Here is a 21,908-nt window from a genome sequence, read left to right as displayed (position 1 = left end):
GATAGACTCAAATTTTGATCAAAATCACAGCCATATAGTACATACATAGCTTTTGAGAAATTACATTTGAACATTTTACTATTATTCTAAGGTAAATTTCGCTGAAGTCATCAAACGAGCAAGCAAAGCTGCCAACTTTACCTTCAACAAATTGACACTTGTACATTTCAAAAAACAACGAAGGTTGCTTAAATTGAATATCACAACAAATGAACAAAACTTCTGTTTTGTGCTTCTAAAGCTGGATGAAATTGCAGCAAAATTCAATGCAGTTAATAAAACAAGCCTATAGATCAATACCATCATGAGCTATCACTTATATTAAAAATTCCAAGGTTGATGTGCGCTATTGGAAATTTTGAGTTCAATGTGCGGTAGCTCCCAAAAGCCATGCTTTGACTTAAGGTTCATATTGCTCCCCAAATTGGGGATGAAGAACTTGATTGATTTTTTTCCTTTTCCACAAAAAGTATCGCATGAAAGCAGTTTTTTTGGTCTCGAAAAATCATTTATCAGTACAGGAGTCATAAGAGAAATTTGAAAATTTAATTGTTCCGGTATCAAATTTTGCGAGTGAATTTACTCAATTTTGTAATCATAATTCACATTACCTATCTTCATACATTGTACCCGTGAAATGTACTAACAAACTCTTTGGATGAAAAGGCGGTGCCCTATATTGAACTTTCAGTCACTAGAAGTAAAAAAATGGAATCTCCTCTAAGTCACAAAATACTTTCTGCGGAAGCGCATTCCGCAAAACTGCCATAATTATATTTTACTTAATTCCAGTATAATCCCTAATTTTACTAATCAATGTTGATAAAAGTGTTTTGGTCTTATTTTTTGGTGCGATTCGCTTCAGTTCGGCATCTCTTCACTTCAAAAATAATTAAAATTTAGTAAAATGCCCTTACCTCCGAACGTAACTACTTATCACATATTTTGGATTTATTTTCCATATTAAGCTATTTAATTGCCGTGTGTTTAATTAAACACGAAGATTAAGCGCTTTCTAAATTGGTCGCCAAAAGACGGCGTGAAGTACCAGTCAAATTCTTTGCAACCAGTTTTTCGTACCGGTAGACACTCGTAATCGAACTTCTAAAATTTCTAATATAAATCAAAAGTTTTACATAATACTCGCACAAGTTTGCATTTCATTTCAATTTTCATCAAGCGGGGCCATTCATAGATCACAGCAATTCTAATTGTACCTACAGAGCACTCCAGCAATGTCTTTTTCCAAAAACACAACAATCTAAAATTTTCAAACTTTTACAATCTTGATAACGAAACGCCCTTAATTTAACGTTCGTATTGTACATAACAAGACACAACAAAACGGTTCACGATGATAGTTTAAAACTTTTAAGAAAATGCTGGCACTATGGTTCGATCGGAATAATTCAAACGCGGCAACCAAAATATTTAATAACTCTACAATAACTTTACACTAACTTACAAGTCCAGAATGATTGAAGTGGCTTATTTTCGAGAAAAATTTGTTTGATTACCTATCTAAAATTGGCCTTTATTGCCAATCGTTCGTCCCTCCCGAAAAAATCAACTTTTATATTCTGAACAGTTAACAATCTTCTGTTAATTTAAAAGAAACTAATATAAGACCTTCAACTAAAAAGCAGCTCTTATTTTCCTGTCGAAAACAGCTGATAACCGAAATTTTGTGATTGCTTTTTTCCTAATTTAAGATAAATCATGAATCAATGCCAATGCGAAATATGAGTATTTCACTGGATCCTGATAACTGCTTCCAATCAGCAAAAAATACAAGACAATTAAGAAAAATTAAGGCGATTATGATTAAGGCGAAAATGTTCAAAAACCATCTTTACAAATGCATGTTAAAAACTTCATTCGTAATTCTAAATTTTGTATCAAACGTAACACTCAAATACATTTTGGACAACCGTTTCGGAGCCTTGATATCAAGGTGCACAGTGTGATTGATAGCAAAACATATGCAAAAGATCAGCCTGAATGTCACCAAACACGCATAAAGAATGTACAAAATTCCAGGTATTTTCACTATAACAATTTTAAAAGGAACAGAATTCCAAAAACAAGGCTTCCAATTGATTTTCAGCCACCAGCCAGAAGATTTATATTGTTTGGATCGCTAATTTGCAAATGATGCAGGATGGTATGTTCTGAATTCTTAAATCATACATGGAGAGCAATGGTCTCAATTTGGGTTGACCAGATTTTGGAGCAAAAACAAATTAATAACACCTCAGGTTTCTGTGGCATTCTTATTTATGGTTACCTCTAATGTTATATACAAATCAGAATACAATTCTGAGGATTTTTTGTCGAAACTTTTGATTTGATTTCAATTTAACGATTTTGATGCTGATATGCGATATCAAAAAACCATACCAAACAATCTCTGCCGTTGTCATCAACATCCAATCCCTTCGTCTTTCAGAAGCTCGATAGCGAACAATTAGTTATTAAATATGAACACTAAGTAATTTTTTGAAGTATTTTCTTTCAAATTCGAACAAGGTGTTCGCATACATTTGTCCCCAGACAGTTGAACCAACCATTGTTTAGTTGTTCGACATTAGAACATTAGAAACCAGCAGGTTAACTTCAGCTATGTATTTAAACTTTCTGATTATTAAATGTAATAGGAAATTGAATTGCATGAATCAGTTTACCAAATTCACAAAAAATCTAAAATTACCATTTCTCTTCAACAAACTCTTTTGTTAAGGGTTATATCAATCCTTTACTTTCTTGGAGCCTTCTTCACCAAAGTCTATTTTAAAGTAGTACTCTTTTGACTGTTGACGGTAATTTTTGTTTCAGCTGAACTAAAACTAGAAATTCTTTCGCCGAACTCGTATCGGTTTCAAGGAAACGAGATTTCGATGCGATTTCAGTGGAACAAAAACAATTAAATTGATAAATATGCTGTTCGAAGTAACATTTGAGAAAATATAACTATTGATGTTTTGCTATTTTTGCACTTACAAAAATTGTTGTGATAAACTTATTAAATAGATTAAATGTCCTACTATATATCGAAGAAGTTGCCGTGGAATTCAGCTGCCTAGCAGATAGCCAATTCGACGTTGCAAGTAGAGTATTTATAATCGGCATACCACCACGCATCCCCCCGGAATCGGAGCTTGAACGTCTTAAAGAGACTTTGGAGGACCACGAGTTAACCATAGACCACGCAGTGAACAGAGCCTTACAAAGACGGTCGCTTGAATCCTTGTGGGGTTATCGGGGACTGTCGGAACGGACTTTTTAAACGATTTTGGTATCAGCCAAATTACACTTATCCTACGAAAAAAAGTCCTGTATAAAAATTACTCAGCAGAACGAACTGTAGACACGAACGTATACGAGTGCACGAGGCAAAGCGGCTGTGTCTGTGGTACAATTTTCTAAGTTCTAGTGAGTAATTCCAGTCTTAAATATTGACCATAGGTTCCTTACGTCAGGATCCACGGTCTTGAAACACTGAAAATTTAAAACGATCTAATCTTCTATCACAACAATCTCTTGTCTAAGTTAAATCAAAAAAAATTTAAAAAAAAAAGCAAAATCATGAGTGGCGATCAAAAACTAACTAACAAACGCTGTAAAACTTGCTCAACAAATATTGAAGCAAAGTCGGCCATTTTCCATTGCGTAGCATGTGATGAATGCATGCACCTTACAAAAAAGTGTACTGGCATGTCCCAAGACGCTATTATTGGCATCAGTAGTATTATGCAAAATGTTCTCTTAATACGCCAAAAGTGCCTAGAGCTAAAAAAGAAGGACAAGATACTTGATGTATTTGTTAGCTCGAGGACTGACAAAACCATGAGAGATCTAAAACAGGAAGTTGTAGAAATAAGAGGGAAGGCAAAATTAACTGGGAACCAGCTTAAAGAGATTAAAAGTGCTATTGAAATTAAAAGTGTACAACCCTCGCCAGCAGAACCAAAACCTGTAGATGCTCTTCAAACACAAAGAAAAATTCTGAAAAAGGAATACTATGACAATATCAGATTCAGAGGCATCCCTGAACTAAACTCCACTAATAGTAGAGACAGATGCGAACACGATTTAAAAGAGGTGAAAGCTATCGCAAAACATCTCAGAGTCACATGCAACGTCACAGATCTAAAGAGATTAGGCAAATATCAGGAAGTAAAAAGTCGAACATTGGTCGTTAAAATAGACAGTGACTATGCAAAAAGGCTTATTCTACTCTCGCTTGCAAAAATGAAACATTACAGCAAACCAGTTTTTATAAGTAAAGAACTCAACCCAAGTTAACAAGCTATCCAAAACGAGATTCTTCAAACAAGGAGAGAAATGATCAAAAAAGGAACAAATCCTAAAAAAATAGAATTCGAAATCTCGTACTCCAGATAGAAGACAAGAGAAAATGGACAAATGTCCAAATAAATGGAAATGTCACAAATTCAAACGAATGACTTACACTCAGAATTGAAAATCTTAACCTATAATGTACGAAGCCTAATTGATCTAAAACGGCGAAGTAAGTTTGCAAACTGTGTGTCAATTGAAAACGGTCTCAACAATATTTGCTTAACAGAAACCTGGCTCACTAGTGATGTCACGGACGAAGCCCTTTTCCTTGAAGACTATACAAATCATAGGAGAGACAGAAAAAGCGAACCGCGCAAAACTAAACACGGTGGAGACCTCATTGCCGTACGTAACATACCTCATGAGAGGGTTACTTTGAATTCTGAAAATGAATACGTTGTTATCAATGTTAAGCCAAAAGATGTCTCAATGCTGATTTGCTGCTTATACAACCCTCCAAAAAAGAGTCCATACATATGGTCTTCAGAATCATTGATCTCTTTAACAAATGAATTGAATCAATAAACTAAAACGGAAAACTGCGACTACATAATTATCACAGGGGACATTAATTTTGACAACACAATCTGGGAAACTCTAATATCTAACGATGAGTATGAAGACACCGTACACGAGAGCCTGGGTAAACATCATTTCAAGGAAACCCTGAAGCAAAAAGAAAAAAGTCAACTTGATATTTTCCTCATTAATAATCCCAGCAACGTAATTAACCGTTCAGAAGTAAATGAATTTAGCAGATCATTCAGCTCAGATCATAAAGCTTGTAAAATAATTCTACAACTAACACATGAAAACACTCTTAGATGTAAAAGACAAAAATATGCCTTCAATAAAACCTGCTGGAACAAGCTAAACGCAATCATAGCTGAAAATCCTTTTAACCGTCACTGCTACAGTAACGTAGACGCACTTGTAAAGCAATGGTACAAATGGCTGGAAAATATTTTGGCAAAAAAACGTTCCAAGAACAACTAAACACAGGGCAAGTCTTCCGCCCTGAGTTAAAAATGAAACAACACACTTAATCAAATCTATCGCTACATTAAAGAGAAAAATTTCGAAAAAGTCAAGTCTGGCGAAACTTCTAAAACTTAAGGGGAAAGAAAATCAACTACAAAAAAACTTAGTCGAAGACCAAGCTGAGTTTGAAAAAATTTTTCGAGGGCGAAAATTTTCAGATCTACAAAAATATTTGCGATCTATCCAAAAAAGTAGTAGGTTTCCCGAGACAATGAAATACGAAGATGAAAAGTCGAAAGACGATGCACAGAAAAGTAAGTTTTCTGCGTATTTTTTGCGAGTGCTTTCCTAAAAAGTAATCAAGTTGATCAAATTCGAACCTTCGCGAAAAAGACATAAGCATGTGAACGTAAGTGAAACAAAAAGTTTAGAAATCCTGTCAAAACTTGAAACTAGTAAAGCATGCGGCCCGGGCATCATAGGTAATCTTGTGCTCGAAAACCTGCCTGCCCTCTCGAAATCCTTTCTGTTAGTGTTTAAGGCTGCGCTATGAAAAAGTTATTTTCCATCGTTTTGGAAAATAAGTGAAGTTATTCCCGTCTTTAAAGACGAAGACAGAGCAGACGTGAAGCAATACAGACCTATAAGCCTTCTCTGGAGCACATCAAAGGTTTTATTTAAAAAGTTATACATAAAAAGTTATATTTAACGAACTGTATGACATGGTAAAAACGACACTACACAATGCACAACATGGTTTTCGAAGACACAGGTCGCTGGTAACACAGATGTTGCTGTTCTTAAATCATCTCTACAACAAATTTGATGGTAATGAAGAACTTTTGGTTCTGTATCTGGACTTCAAAAAAACCTTCGATAGCGTTCCACATGACATCTTGCTACCGAAAATTGAAATGCTAGGCATTGGCGGTAACTTCTTGAAAATTATTGCCAGCTACTTAAGTAAAAGAAAACCGTAAGTAAAGCTTAAGGATTTTAACTCTGAAACAGTGCAAGTAACAAGTGGTGTTCCACAAGGATCACTACTAGGTCCACTTCTATTCACCATTTTTGTTAAAAATCTTCCTCTACAAGTAACTAAGTGTGAAGCCTTTGGTTATGCAGACGATTTCAAGCTTGTTGCAACGAATAGTGAAAACATGCAATCCGATAAAACAAATAGAAGAATGGTGTTTAAACAATAAAATGACATTAAATGAAAATAAGTGTTATATCTTACCAATCAAAAGTCAAGAGCAACCCAAGTTAAGTTTAAACAACAAAACTTTACCAGAACGATCAAAAAGATCTAGGCATTACATTGGCGACAAAGCTGAACTGGAAACCTAATGTCGAAAAAAGGTGCTGAAAGGCACTGAAAGCGTTCTATTTCTTAAAGAGAAACACTTCAACGTCCACAAAACTAAGCGCGAAACTCAATGCGTACGCAGGATATGTCGTACCACTTGTTACATATGCAACTCAAGCCTGGTTTGCTAACAAAACGGAGACGAAAGAGATTGAGCGTTCAAAAGAAAGCCATCAGTTGGATCCTAAACAACTGGGAATTGAATTACAAGAAGAGGCTTGGAAAGCTCAATTTACTTCCTATCTCCTTATATATAGAACTACACGATCTACTTCTCTTAATTGCTTTTCTCTCAGGAAATTACAATATCAATATTCCGATCACTAGAAACCAAAACTGTGATAATCAATCAGATACCAGAAAATTTGAGCTATTAAACATAAATCAAACAAGAACGAAAAAAGCAGATACAAATTTCTGGAGGCGTTTTAGTCAACTTTTAAATATTATCTGCAAAACCACAAATATAGCTATTCAAAGCTTAAGCAAAAAACGATTAACTGAATTATATTGGAATCATTTCTCTAGACATTACTCTGAAGCCAATTCTTGTACGTGGACCTTTTTGTGCAACTGCAACAACGGCAATCCAGTACAGAAGGTCAAATTAGGCAAGCAATAAAGGGATGTCAACCCTAGTGCCACGACACTGAAGCCTAAACCACTACTTCTTTTGCATGAAATAGGTATGCAATAGACTGCTACTATGATTATTGTTCCAACAATTTTCCATAATGGGGGAATATATATGCCAGGCTGGCTTTTCGCTTTTTCTTCAGTCAAATTTCACTTTTTGTGTACGCATCGTAGCAAAAAAAAATCATTTTGAGGCTAGTTTTGATTTTTATATAAACACGAAAACTTAATTGCAGGCTTAAAATAGGGAGCTGTTTATAAAACTGAAAGAAAAACAGGAAAGGAAAAGTTTTTTGAGCGGGAGGTGACGGTAGGGGTAAGATTGAGGAGGATGTTAAACTGATAAAAATTGCTAGAAAAAATGACAGTAAATTAGAACAAAAAACTAAAGATGGCAGATTGCCAGACAATAGCCGCAATAGCTTTGTAGATCTGCAGTCTGAAAACGATACTAAAGGAACAGAACCAGAACAAAAATTATTTTAAAAATGCTGAGATGTTATATTTTTATTACCACCTAACTTCTTGCTGCTGCAATTAGCCGCTCTCAAATAACCTTCAATTAGAGTGACACGCACTCTCTTGACCTTATCTCTTTGAATTGAAAAAAAAGGTCAACTTCAAGGGAAGTCATTTTTGAGAATGAGGTAAGTCACGTGTGACCAGAAAGGTGAAAATTGACGTCGCGAACGTAATTCAGTTGAAACTGCATGAACGAATGAACATAAAGCAGGTTTAAAGTGATTGTGACGTCATAAGGTTGTCACAAAAAACGACGGCGAAATAAAAAACCCAGTCACTTTGTGGCTATTAATAAATGAAATTGTAATCTATCATATCAATTTGATCGATAAAAAAAACAGATAACTTCCTAAAAACAAAATTATCCAAAAGACAAAAAAACAAAGATTTTGAAAACTTTATTGCAAGCTCTTCATTCTCGTCGTACTGCAAATTTTAGGCTTTAAGTTTGTGTTGTTCTATTGATTTTCGAATATATGGGAAAAGAAGAAGAATGATATATCGGAATCCAGAAAATGAACTTTTATGTAAAAGAGAAAAATAAAAGCATTTACTTCCTTTTTTAAAAAAAAAATTTTGAGGATTTTTCAAAAACTTTTGCTAGCCATCGAAGCCATATCCAAATGAAATGTTGTGATACTTAATATCTGCAACATGGTTCTTCCAAAGAAAAAAACAGTGTTGAAATTATGAACTATATGATGAACTAATTGATTCAATTGCGGGAACATGATTACATCTTCTTAAATTAAGAAGAGACGAAAAGTTTGCTGAGAGAAAGTCTGAGCACCAACGCTGCAACCTTGAACAAACCCCAATATATCATTTACAGCTTGTTTTGAAAAAAACTTTACAGAATTGGCCAAATATGGGAAATTTGAGACGACAATTACAGAATATAATGTAATGAGAAAGGAAAAAACTGTTATTTTTTAAATTCTATATTCTGTTGAATGTTCTTGATGCTTCAAGTGAATTCGGAGTTGAAGCTCGCCGTATTCTCTAAAAGAGCAACAACTTTAGTCAACAGGAAAAGCGCAAAAACAAAGACACCACAAAAATTTTTTGCCTTAAAAAATTAAAAAAGCAAATCAAAAAAGTTTTGGAAAATTAGAAAAGCGTAGTTTCTTCTTTTTTTTTGCAAATTTATGCTATGAATTATGCTATGCTTTATAATCCCTTTGTAACCCACAAAACAACTGTTTCTTTGAAAACTGGTTTCTGAAATTGGTTCATTAAGGGACATTTAAGAAACAAAACAGGTAGAGACAACCAAAAGAGGAAACAACGAAAAAATGGTTTGCTTTTCAACATCCTAACCTCAGATTAAAATTGACGTTGGTGCCTGCGATGTCCTTTTGGCCTCATTCTCGCTATGAGTCTGATTCATTAGATATTCTATTGGAGTGCTTATTTTTTCAAACGAAAACAACTTTTTTTAAGCTAAAAAGTTTCTTTCCAAATTGCAAAAAAAAACTTGCAAAAAGCAATTCCTCAAGTCAATTAAATCTTCTATAGGACGTTGTTTGGCCGAAACGATTGCATGTACAGAATTCGTGGCCAGAACAGAAGCAACTAAGAAAAAAGAATATTGTCAACACTGCACCCGTCTCCCAACTATTGCTTGGTTGAGTTGAAAACATACTTTGTACAGTTGGTTCAGGTTTGACTGAATCACAAAAATACATAATCCACCTTCGTGAGCTAGTTAAAATACAAAAGACATCCAGTATTCCAGTACGAAACTTGAAAATACCCTATTATTTTGAAAAATTGTGAAAATGTAACATTTAGAAAAATCGTAAAAAGATTGTTTTAAAAAATTCGTATTTTTTCTTCCATCTATCACGTTAATGGAAGACTTTTTTTGTTTTAGTTATGTTCATTCAAAATTGGAAAATGTCCCAATAAAGACAAAATGAGTTGAAGATAACTTCAGAGATATTAACAAAAGTCAAAATTTGTCGTTATTGCTAATTTTTGATGATTTCTTGATATTCGGTACTATTTATTGAAACAAAAAAATCTTGGATAATTGCATCTTAGTCTGCCTAGTTGGTAAAGATTTCGGTTGTTGATTAAATTTTCAATGAGGAAAAAAATAGATGAGAACACAGTCAATTGCTTGCTGCTTCTGGCGGATAAACTGTTGGCTTCGTTTTTTGCAAATAACTGTGTGTGTTAATTTAGGATAAATTTTCTTTGCGACTATTTGCTCTTTTTCAATATCTATATTCTGAGGAGCAGCTTTATATTGCGGAACATTGACAGTGTATGTGGTTTAATATCTGTTAATATTATATCATAGTCAGGGATGTGACTTTTTTCGGTTTTAATTTTAAAGAAAGTTCAAATGAAGCCTGCTCCAAAAATAACTCAGACTAGAGCTTTTCAATATTGATGGTCAAAAATAGTTTTTTCTTCCCAGAACAGAAAAAAATTGACAAAATTTAGACATATGTTGGAACTTTCTGTGCCATGCATAGTTTCGTACGCGCCGACTTGTTTCATTTCTCTGCAGTTTTTCATCAGCATCTTCAAGATATCCACTTCGCGATAAAAAATATAATGAATATAAATAATTTCGCATAATCATACAAACTTAATATACGAAGTTTAAAAATTTCCGAATCGCGAACTCATTGGGAAGCTTTAAGCCTCAAATTTTCTGCAAGAAATGAAAAAATTCAAAGAGTCTTTACCAATTGATTAACTTTTTTCAGGAACTTTCAAACGATGCCCCCTTTGTATCTCTGCAAAAAAAAATACGATCGGCCAAAATTGACTTTAAAAAACGTTGGGCTGGTATAAAGTTCCAGAGCCCCAATAAACTTGGAGGCGTTAAACAACAATGGAACAGTTGACTTCTCTCGAAAGCTCTTCAATCAAGGCTCAAAAACATATCACGAAAGTTACTTTATACAACGTGCACTTTCAAACAAAGAGGCAACAATTCAATCGAGAAATACTGGAAAAATCAACTATTGGCTTCGACACTGTTGAACCGTTTGTCAAACTCCCCTGACCACTTTTGAAATAATTCACTAGTTCCATATGTCTTTTCAAAGTGTAAATACAACTTGAAAAGAGGTTTCAGTTTGAAAGGTCTCAAATCTAACGTCAGAACTCTTGAAAACACAGAACGCACTTCCTCATATTCCACTGCTGAAATGAGACACTGCATGTACTCGGACCATATATCGATTCTCTTTGGATATGTGCTCAAAAGATGCTCAATATTAGTTTTCCCGCGCTCAACTTCGCCATATTTAAACTCGAACTGTGACTTCTTCAAAATGATTTCAACATGTTCTTGTTTCGTAAGTGACGCAAAACTAGCCGAGACCAGTTCTGCTGCGTCTGAAAACTTGCGATTTTTGAACAAGAACTCCAAATATTTCAGCCATGCTTCTTTTTTACTTTTGAACTTTTTAATAGCCAGCTTGTAAGTTTCCACAGCTTTCGAGAAGTTAGAGTGGTCCTGCCAAATGTCCGCCATGACGAAATGTGTTTGTAGTGGGTTGTTGCGCTGTATTGCTAAGTCAAATGTTTCTTGCACGCTTTCAGCTGTACCAAGCTTCACTTCAGAATCCAGCAAACGCGTCCAAACTTGGAGCTTATCGTCGTACTTCAAATCGTCAATGGAGTCAACCGCTTTGCGGCATATTTCGCGAACATTTGCAATGTCAGATAATTGTATGTAATACTCAATGTAGCTCAACCAATGTTTGCAACTTCTCGCATCAGCCTTAACAGCAAGTTGAAGTTTCTCAACAACTGATTGATCGACTCCCGGCTGTACAGATTCTTCGAAACGATGCTTCTGCGGACTATTGTTCAGAGATTGAAGATGGTTTTCATAATTCTCCAGTGAAACGGCTAAATTAGCGTTTTCCGAATTTTTAGGCTTCTTGGACACCACATTACAATAGTCGGTGTCATCATCGCTCCAACTAGCGTCAATCTTTCCATCAGTTATCTCGCTCTGTTCTTTTTGATTGTCATTTATTATGTCTTCAATGACTTTTTTGTCAACCGATTTTAAAGGGGTTTTTCTTCGTTTTAGATTATCTTTATCAGTGTGGTGAGCTTGAAATTCAGTGCTGCTATCAATTTTCTTCTTGGCCTCTTCTCCCTGCAAAGCTTCTTCTGCTTGACTCACTTCTCTGGTTTCTAAACAACTTGGATCGGCATTGACAACTTCCTCCGCTTTACGCTCAGAGTTTTTGGGTTGATCACCCAGTATTAATGTCAACTTGTCTTTCATCACTTCCACTTTCGCACGACTTTCAGAAATTGTTCTTATTTGTGATCTTTCGGCTTTTGAGCGCCCTTTCAAATTGTTAGAGGGCATATTGAGCCCCCATTTGTCATTTTCCTTTGTTTTATCCGAAAGACTCTCATTGTCGTTGTGCACTTCTGGCTTTGCCTTTTCTAGGTGCGACTTCAATTCCGTTTTCCTAAAATCCGTGAGCAGTTCCCGAGGTAGCCTGCGCACACAGTCCGTTTTGGGACTCTGACAAAAAATAATACGAGGAACCCGCTTCACAATGCTGACTACGGTAGCAACAAATTGGAACCCGTCTGGTTTCATTGAAAATTGTTTTTTCTCAGCTTTATTTAGAAATTTAACCGAGATCTTGTTGAGGCCATAGAACACTTCACCTTCAAACTTGTGCAGGCAAATTTGGTGACCTTTTCTATATTTCCAAACATACAGGTCGGCGTCAACTGCCAAGCAACGCCTGTTTTCTTTTGTTCCAACAAGATTACATTTAATTATCATCGGTGCTCCGATATTTTCAGGTGCCACGCTTGAGTCTGACTCCTTCTTCCAGTTGCTTCCGATATAAATATTGGGAATTCTAACACAAAGGAAGGGAAAGACTCTTACAGTTATGGAATCAGTTTCAACTTTTTCAATGTATGACGTCAGAGTATCAACGTTCTGAAGAAACATCAGGTCTTTCACACAAACAATGTTAGTGTCAAATCTCATGGGCTCAAAGTATTTGAAAGTCTCAGGAACTTGATCAGTTGACGAGGGAGTTATTAACAAGAGTGAACAATCGCTGCCATCTGGGGATGTCAGATAGCCACATACAACAGCTGCTACAAACTTGCCCAACAACTTCTCTCTCTCTTTTTTGTCAAAAGATCCATCGCAACCTTGAGATGATTGAAAATGATTACCTCTCATTTCTTTAAACTGTTCCATAAAGATTTTTCCTGTAACTGTACCAGCTGACAAACTCACGCAGACAAACGCAGCTTCAAAACCGACTATTTTCCCTTTCACAACAGTCCCCACTGGAAAATCATCAGTAAGCTTCTGAACTAATTCTGATATCTTACAGCGCAGACTGACTTCCGAACTTTTAGACATTTTTAAGTAATCGGTTTCTGTAATTTCATCGGCCAAGCAAAAGTTCGAATTATTTGATGGAAGGCGCAGCCTAACAAAAACTTTTTTGTTGATTTTTGATTCTTCATTGACAGAGCAGTCCATAGGTTTAAAACAAATCAGCTTATTTGAGAAAAGACATAAACCAATAGAAATACCCCAATTTGAACAAACTACGGTTACCTCGTGAACTCCTTTGTCTGTAAAAGTGAAACCGTTTTCCATAATTGCTGGAGCCAAAACCAAATTTTTAAAATCGTCCTTGTAACCAACAACTACTGCTTCAAAGGTTTCCCCTAGCTCGTGTTTCCAGCTATCGCATACTCTGGAGGATAAAAAAGCAGGAACTGTTCCAATATTTTTGCTGGCAGCGGAGCAATCACGAGCTTCCAATGATCCATCATCTCCGATTTCAGATACAGTAAATTTGTGAACAGATCCCAAGCTGAAGTTCTCAGAAACTTCAGAATCGCATGATGGGAATTCAATATTAAACTCTGACTTCAATTTACAACGAAAAGATTCATTTTCAGAAAGTTCAGGCTCAACTGTGGCAATGAACCGTCCAAGAGAGAAGTCTGAACAAACTATTGTTCCTATTACTTTCTGATGAACTTTTAGCATATCAGCGGGAACAGTTTGGATTTCATAAGGCGCGAAAATTGACAACCCAGTGGTTGACAACACAAAGGCACCATTTGCAGACGAACTTTGAACAACACCATTGAACACCATATTGGAACCATTCTGGGTCGGAGAGACACATGCAGTTTTCTCGTATTTCTCCTTTCCATGTATTTTCATTGCAGCTTGCTTCACTCTCCTTTCTATCAGCTTGCTTTTTTTCGTTCTTTTGGTCAACATCTTTCCTTTCTTATTTTTTCCAATCTTTTTTTTCTTGACAGCTTTTGACTTCAGTCCCTTAACATTTTTCCTAGATACTTTGCCTTTCTTTTCCTTCTTCACACCACCTGTTGTTTGCTTGAGTTTTGATTCCTGTTTCTCAAACTTCCCCGTTTTTCTGATCAAATTTAGCTTTGCTGTTTTTCCAATATTTCTATGCATGTTAGATTTTTTGGTAACCTTCCCTGTTTTTCTGGTCAAATTTAGCCTTGCTGTTTTTCCAATATTTCTATGCATATTAGTCGTTCTCTTGGTAACCATTCCTGTTTTTTTGGCCAAATTTAGCTGAGCTGTTTTTCCAATCTTTCTACGCATAATAGCCGTTTTATTGGTTATCATTCCTTTCCTCGCCATTGACCTCAATTTACGAAAAACAGCGGCTTGTTTGCTCTCGGGATCCTTGTTTTTCAACAACGCTGACATTCTGCCAACCAGACCATCCTTATCTTGACGTGCTCTCATTCTACAACTGAAACAAATTCCCATGGAAAAAGTTGATCTGCAAAATTTATGATGTCAATAAAAATGAAACCTTTTTAGCCTAAGCTTTAGAGTAAATAACGCTTGTAGATTGCGGGGAAAAGCTCTAACAGCTTTCAGGACACAGGGTAGAGAAAGAAGGACGTCAAGGAGCTGAAAATGCAAAAACAGGTAAACAACTTAAAATTCAAACCTTTTGCTATGTTTGTACCAATCAACTTTTGGTGATAACTTAATCCCACTGCTTGGCTCTCACACAGGTAGACACTAGTGTTCTCAGGGGTTAACGTTTTTCTTTTCTTCGAGTCCTTTTTGGAGTTCGTCTGGTTATGTCTTTTTTAAGATGTCTAAGATATTCTTCAAAAATCACACATTATTTTTGTAGTCAAATTGAAGTGATGATTTTGGTCACACCGAAGAATGAAGCGAAGCACAAAAACAAACGGTTTCGCAGCGTGAAATTTTGCCATCAGTTTTAAAGTAGTAAAAAAACGGTATTTGAGAAAAAATTGCTTTCCCGCTATTCGTTTGTTATTCACATGCGCCCATTTGAATTTGATTTTGGTTTTACGACTCGAAGAGGAGTATTGGTTTTCTTAAGGTTTTTTACGACTCGAAGAGGAGTATTGGTTTTCTTAATGTTTTTTGCCGGAAGTACCATTCGTTCAGAAGATGTTTTGACCTAAAAGCGAAAGCGAGTAAAATTGCAGTGTGGACTAATTTTTTCTGAGCGAGAGAAGTTTTTTTGATAATGCGCGGCGTTTAGTGAATGACATTTTCGCTTTTCTGAGCGAGAGAAGTTTTTTTGAAAATGCGCGGCGTTTAGTGAATGACATTTTCGCTTTTTTCGCGGCTGACTAGAGGAACGAGGGGGGACGGACACTTTGCAACGCGATTTTATTACATGCGGAATAGGTTCATAACCTAAAAGGAAGCAATGATTCATCCAAAATTGTCCCAATGTTTTTTTCACCGAAATGCAATTTTTGAAATTTTTTTGTCCCTCATATAAGGGTGGACAAAAACTTGTAATTTTTTGAAAAATGGGGACTAAAAGCTTTTTGTCGATCTTTTGGCTTTAGTCAATGTGAATCATGTTTTGTGATCAAAAAAGTTGTCGGAAACACTTTTTTCAAAAATTGCAATTTTGGTTCCATAGAGGGAGACAACTTGTAAAATTTTTAGGAAAATGGTGTCCAAAAATTTTCAGCGCAATTCTACTTTTAATCAATATGAGAAGCTGTAAAACACGTTTGGTGTGATAAACACCATTATGCGTCTCACCGCCATACCCCAAACATTCCGCTAAACATGAGCCAATTGCAATCACCACACACACACACGAGCACACACACAACCACACACACACACAAACACAAACACCCAACCACACACACACGCCACGCACCCACACCAACCACACCAAAACACAACCTCCGAACTCTAGCATACACACGCACACAAACTTCCACACACACTTCCGCTACTACACGCACCAAAACGCACGGCACTGCAACACATCACATAATTGATTATAAAGCTAATTGATCACAACGAAAAAAGTCAACCTTTATGCAAATTTTGTTCATATGAACTGTCAAATTCCAGATTATATGAAAAAACATATGCACAAAAACGAGCAAAAGAACGAAGAAGTAAAATCTTGAAAACTTTCAAGGAAAAAATTTCGCATTCTTTGTTTTTGATAATGAACACATAAATACATACCTGACCACACAAAAAGTAAGCACACAGTTTTAAATTTGCATCCCATACCCAACCTCACGAAAAATGAATAAAGTAGAAGCTTGATTGTTAAACAATGACTAAACACAAACAGACATCAGAAGTCAAAACTACTGCAAATGTTTGTTTGTTTGTTTGCCTGAATATTTGCGAATATACTAAGTTTTTTGAATCCATCGTAATTGTTTCCTGAGCGAATTGTTATACCCAATTGTTAGTGATTCTGTATTGTGATGAGGTCCGTATTGTCTCAGTGACGAAAAAATCCTCGTCGTGATGGTCTCGAAAACTTGATAGGAGGGTTTTTTTAGAGGATGATTGGATGGGTTTGGTTTTTGCAAGCCAGAATTCAACATTTTTGATTTGGTTAATTCAACCACAGCCATGCGACAAAAAGTTATTCAATGCTAGCATCATTTATTTGTTCGGTCATTTCCGAAAAACATTCGTTAGTTAATCCAGGAAAACGTACCCGTTGAAATTTTGAATTCGCAGGAAAACGTACCCGTTGAAATTTTAAATTCGCAAAGATTTTGAATTTTGTTACATGATCAACCGAAATTTTCGGAGATTCTTCATCCATTGGCTGGTTTTGTAAGCTCTATTTTTACCAAGAACTGAGCTTTTTGTGGTTGAAATTGCGTGTTTAATCGAATAGCATTTCGGATTTCGTTTTGCTTACCGCGCATAAAACTCAACAAATCAATATCATTGTTGTCCACCGAAATATTATACTTTAAGAACACCGTCGAAAGCTTTCTCAGTAGCGACAATTCTCCATGATTCGCCAACTTTTGCGCCCGCGGTCCAAACTGGTAAATCATGAACTTGATGTGCTCAATGTAGGATGAGTCAACCACAAAAAAATTGTTGCAGTAAAGACAACATTGGGGTCTGAAAGAGATGACTTTCTCTCATACGGTTCTCAAGTTCAATAACCCTTCTTCTTTTATAGCCACATTCATTGTATACAAAGCTATTGTTTTTGATGTACTGTTAATAAACTGTTTGTTGGTGGCGTCTGAGACTACGATTGCCAAAAAACTCCTTGTTGCAAACAGTACACTTATCGGTCTTCATTAAAACTGCCTAATTGACTATTAAATTCGACTGTAAAATAAAAGATCCAGCAAGTTTGTAAACCGTTTTTGGATTTTGTTTTATAAGTAAAAACCAAAATTTTAAGAAACGTTTAGTAAAGTAACGTTTAATGTGTAATTAGAATTCACTATAGTCAGTGAGATGCAAGATGGCAAATGAGAAAATTTGTTTGCCGGGACTTACCCTTTTACTGTTGCTTTTTGTTGAATCATCCAATCGTTTTTTGTTTACAATTGATGAAATTACCCTGAACACCTCAGCCAAAAATGTTTCCGGGACTCTTATGTCAATTTGGCAACGGCTCGAATGTTTGCCAAGTTTTCTTCTCTATTTATTATACAGGTGATATAGCATCAAATTTTAACGCTCGTTCAATAATACCTTTACCGTTCTGGGCATCTTTATTGTTAACGAAAATAAAACCCAATTGCAAAATTATTGGTCTGCAGATAGAATGGAATTTCTGTTTTAATTCCAATCATGAGTTCAGTGTAAACATTTTATCAATGCCAGAAAAATTTACATAGACAAGAATTTGAGAACGCTTGCCATCATCAACTTGGAGTTGGCGAAAATCGTGCTCGAACTTGATCTATAGAAAAATTCCATTAAAATTATAATATTTGTGAAGCGATACAATTATACAACTAAGAGAACTTATAGACAGTAACAGAGTGTGTTTATAGGCGCGAGAATTTGATGACCCTCTTCGGTGGAGCGTAACAATGACTTAGAGGTGGCGTCTCATCTTCATCTGAAAAGTGTTTGAGAGCAAGGGAAGCTGATTTTCCAGCGTTCTTGTTGAATCGCTATCCAGTTGAGATGACTGATCAGAGGCCCAGCATTCTGATAACTGCTTCTCTTCTTTGAGCTGGTTTCCCCAAATTTTGATACAATCATGGTCATAACCTTCGAAGAGCTTTCTGGTTCTCTTCGATAATTTCTATAGATCTTCCTTTAGATCTTCTCCCATTTTTATTTTAATCGGCGTGATGCAACCATAGTAATGCGGAATATCAGCAGAATCAATAACTGCTGAATTTTTCTCGGGCCTTTTTGTAAGCTGAAATATGTTTTCTTTTGTATATTCGACGATTGGTTTGATGAAGTTTACAGTGATAACAAAGCTCTTATCACTGCTGCATAAAACCGTGTTTTCATCGAACATTTCCTTCCCCCATGCCACATTCTTGTAATTTTGGCATGTACGAACCAGTGTTCGAGTTTGAGAATCGTTTTCTAAATATTCAGCAGCCATAATTTTCAAATTAAAAACATCAGCAGTAAGTGGTTTGTAACAGGAAACCGAATATCAGTTTTCGAAATAAAATCTTGGCAGTGAAAAACCAAACTGAACAAGTTTATCAATCATAACGGTGGAAAACTATTGTCAAATTGGATGCAGTTGAATTTTAGTTACGAAATCGATAAATAAGAACCGAGAAACGACGGAATGATAAGAGTTATGAATAGAATGATTTGTTCATTTGTTTGGAATGCATGATCTTCGCCTCATGTCTAAAAATAGAATTACGTCATCTCTTATTGTAAGAATTTCTATGAGCGCGATGGATAAGCCGAACCAGCTTGTCCATTGTTGATAGGAAACAACCTGCTGTTGACTTTACTAGAGCCGGTTGGTACTTTGGATAATGTTTTTTGAAATATGTCTTATAATGCTTAGCGAGACGGTGTTGCATCAAAGACTGGAAGGTGCCGAACTGCATTGGACACTTGTGACATTGAATGGGTTTGGCAGCAGGATAAACTTTTAAAGTTTCCTAACCTAAATGTCTTTTTGGAAACTTCCATTTTCACGAAAAACAAAAACAAACTGTTATGGTGAGTAAATTTTGATCCAGTTACAGCTTCCCCTGTTTTGTTTACAATTTAAAGAAGAACTGGCCCTGTAAACTTTTGTTTGTTCAATATAGCACTGTCCATACATGTAGTGGTCAGGCTGCGCAGATTGTTTACAAGCAATTAAACTCTGCTTAAGCAAGCCAGAATTAAACTGTAATGGTGAGCAAGTATTTAACCAGTTACAGCTTACTTGTTTTGCGTAAACATTAAAAGAACCCTGGCGCCGCTTTACTTTTGTTCACGTACAGCACAATCCAGACATGTAGGCGTCAGATAGGGTAATTTGTTTACAAGCAGTTCTGTCTTCTGTAGTCTTGTCATTCTGCGCAAACAATTCAGATCAATTAGTTTGTTATCATGGGAGCAGTTTTCTCTAAAGACGCTGAATATAGCGACTTCAATTTGGATCTTTTGGTGATCGAGAGGGTTGCTGTGAAAACTTACAATTCTACCGGCACTAACCTACCACTGAAATTATTCAAACGTGAGAGCGAGCTAGTTGATTCGAAGTTCAATAAAAAATTACTCTGTCGGCGCGGGAGGTTAATTTGAAATGTTGTAATAATGAAAAAATCAATCAAGGGATTGATACACCAGTTGGATTGATTGACCATCTTCTAAAACCAAACTCGACTGAGATATCAAAGCACTTGGGCAAAAGGTTGGGAAAATCATTGACACCGTGCCAAATAATCAAAAACTACAATCACACTGAACGAAGAGTGCGACTAATTGATGCTTCAATGGTGCTTATTGTCATTTTTGATTCATTAGTTAAATAATTCACTGGTTTTAATAACAATTATAATGGTGGGAGCTATGCATGAGAATAGTCTCGAATACTTTCAGAAGTTTCAAAAACGACTCAAATATACCATTTGCGAGAACGAAACGAAATTGGAAAACTCTGCTGTAGAGAAGTATGCCTACGGTTATCATTCATCGTTGCACTTTTGGTTCTAATCATTACCACGTTATATACGAAATTGGCAACCAAGATCATAGTTTGTTCGATTCTTTATGTTCCGGCGGCAATTCCTTGTCTGGTGACTTGTTTCAATTGAATTATTTTGCCTGCTCAGAAAAATTTTATTCAAAGAGGTTCCACTATTTCTCGACTACATGTTGCTGAGGAGTATCTGTCGAAGTGATATCCTCTTTCAATCAACAAAACAAGGAAAGAACTTCCTACACCATTCAGCAAGAGCATGATTACAACAACAGCAATTGCTACCTCTACATCAAGCAGACATTCTTCTACAGTTCCCGATGTGACAATGAGACGATTTTGTCAGTTAATGCTTGGCAAACAGTCTGCTTCTATCCACCAAATTGTGAAAAGGAGTTTCGTCCGAGAGACTTCAAATTATTTGCTTAAATTTCGGGTTTTGTAATAACTCAAATGTGTAAAAAGTGATAGTTTTGAAAACTCAATTAAATTTCATTCCATATGTTATAAAAATTTAGTAGTTGCAGCTCTTTTACATCGGGTACAAATAGAAGCTTTTCACTATAGAAGCAATGAGCAATATATATGCAAAATAAACCGCAAAGTTGTGAGTCTGAAGACTGCAATGGAGATTGAGTGTCTCGTCTGTGCTCCATAATATCCCTAATCATTTCCATGTTTCTGCACATTTGTAGCCGGGATAAAATATGATTGTAAGTAGCTATTGGTAATGCTAAGGGATCTGCAAAAAAATATGGGATATGCATATCGTTCAGCCAGCACTACCCAGTGGGTTGCAATAGAGTTGGAGCGTGATGTGTTATAATTATAAAAAAATTTAATGGCAAATCCAGGGGGTATTTATCGCCGGCGTAAACACCGAGAAACCTAAATTTCAAGCGCTTGCACCTTTTGATTCGAAGTGAAATTTGATCTTCGTCCATTAGTAACCATTCATTGGGGGAGCGTTTTTAGATGTGTTTCTTGCTGAGTCAATGTAGATTGTAGATGCTTTATCTCCAAGAAAAAAAATTTAACATGAGCCAATGCTGCATCAAAATTGAGTTCAGCAGACAATGATGAATGTGTTAGCTCTGGATGGATGGAGTCATGAATTGCCTGAGTGCTGGTCAGATCAAAGTTCATTATATAGTGGTTTGCGAACTCACTCAGAGGTATTCCGTGGCCATTTTCTACATAAGCTAACGCAGTCATTGAATTGTAGTAGAACCTCTTGTTATCAGTTGTTGACATTGGAGTACCAGCCGTTGCAACGCCATTTCGATAAATGTTTATTTCTCTTAGACCAATTTTTTGATAATGAAATGGATTAGCAGTTTTGGTACCGATGAATGCTGTACCAACGCATAATGTAACAATGACTCTTCTGATTGGCTCATTAGTAACAATATCCTCATCTTTCCGGCTTTGTTGGCCGGTTGTAGCCAAGAATGTTTTGGTAATGACTTCATTGTGTCGGTAAATTGCCGGAGTTTTCTATAATGTCTTCAATTGCACCGACAACGTTATCTGAAAACGTCATCTTCCTGATAAATAAATCAGCCTAATCTATTTTTACTTTGTAGTGTTTC

The 21,908-nt window shown here is 36.0% G+C and overlaps 1 protein-coding gene across 1 annotated transcript in view; it reads left to right on the top strand.

The window, feature by feature from the left end:
* The first annotated feature begins 3,007 nt into the window (after positions 1–3,007).
* LOC142350648 (uncharacterized) overlaps positions 3,008–21,908 on the top strand; it is a 626,363-nt gene continuing 607,462 nt past the window's right edge. Inside the window, exon 1 of the mRNA XM_075402562.1 lies at positions 3,008–3,030. The gene's annotated coding sequence lies outside the window, so the exon portion shown is untranslated. The remainder of the gene's footprint in view (positions 3,031–21,908) is intronic.

Source organism: Convolutriloba macropyga, chromosome 1, assembly GCF_964194025.1.
Source record: "Convolutriloba macropyga chromosome 1, txConMacr16.3, whole genome shotgun sequence".
Taxonomy (NCBI): Eukaryota; Metazoa; Xenacoelomorpha; order Acoela; family Convolutidae; genus Convolutriloba; species Convolutriloba macropyga.
The sequence above is the reverse complement of the archived record's forward strand: the minus strand, read 5'-3'. Positions and strand labels throughout refer to the sequence as shown.